At 33.8% G+C, this 975-nt stretch overlaps 1 pseudogene; it reads right to left on the reverse strand.

Annotated features, from left to right (window-relative positions):
* Positions 1-629: 629 nt before the first annotated feature.
* LOC111745806 lies at positions 630-748 on the reverse strand (annotated as a pseudogene).
* Between the last annotated feature and the right edge of the window lie 227 nt (positions 749-975).

A 975-nucleotide genomic window follows, 5' to 3' on the forward strand; every position in this document is an offset into this window, starting at 1 on the left:
ACTGAAATTTATTAATTTCCTTCATATTTTAGAAGAAAAGTTCACATCTTGAAGTATAATGGCAGAGGGGGCTATGAAAACTTATAAATTTATCCTTGTCTTCATTTACTGAGGGAAACAGCTTGAATGGTGGCATTGGGATGCATCTGTAAAATTAAAGCATGTATCCTAGTAGTCTATTCTCTTTTCAAACTTGACTCTTATTTCTTAAACCTAATAGGCCCTAAGTCCTCACCCTCTTATATTTCTTTGGTCATTATGTTAAGCACTCTTGATTTAAAAAAATAGTCTTATACTTCATACTGACTTTTCTTATAGCCAGTTTAAAAGTAAGAAATTCTGTCAGTAACACACACATTTCCAAATATCTGGAGATTTCATATTAGAAACATAGCATTTTACTTTTTCATTGATTTTAAAGATATAACCCTGGTGCATTTCTCAACCCTTTAAAATCATTGAGGTGATTTAAAAATTTATTTTATTTTCTTTTATTTAAATTTTCTTTTTTTTTTCTTTTCTTTTCTTCTTTTTTTTTTTTTAGGTGAGGCAATCCTTTGTTGACCTCACAGACTGCAAGAACCTTGTCAGCTTACAATTCCCCCGCCCCTCGCCTTTTTTTTTTTTTACGCCTATAGCACCTGGTCTTCCTAGGTGGTCTCCTATCCAAGTACTAACCAGGCCCGACCCTGCTTAGCTTCCGAGGTCAAATGGGATTGGGCTCGTTCAGGGTAGCATGGCCATAGACCTTATATTATTTTCTTGCTATATCTCTTTTATCAAGAAAAATATTCTGAAACTGAACAGGTGAGGAATGTCTGATACTAATTAATTAATTATACCAGAAATGTTGTACCTAAATCATGAACATTAATATTATTAGATGTGCCGGGCAATTCATCAGAATAAAAATTTGGAAAAGTGTCTGGATCCTTTTAACTGCTGGTCTGGAAACTAGAGAGATCCAAGACTGGG

This window comes from Pteropus vampyrus, unplaced genomic scaffold (assembly GCF_000151845.1).
Source record: "Pteropus vampyrus isolate Shadow unplaced genomic scaffold, Pvam_2.0 Scaffold165, whole genome shotgun sequence".
Taxonomy (NCBI): Eukaryota; Metazoa; Chordata; class Mammalia; order Chiroptera; family Pteropodidae; genus Pteropus; species Pteropus vampyrus.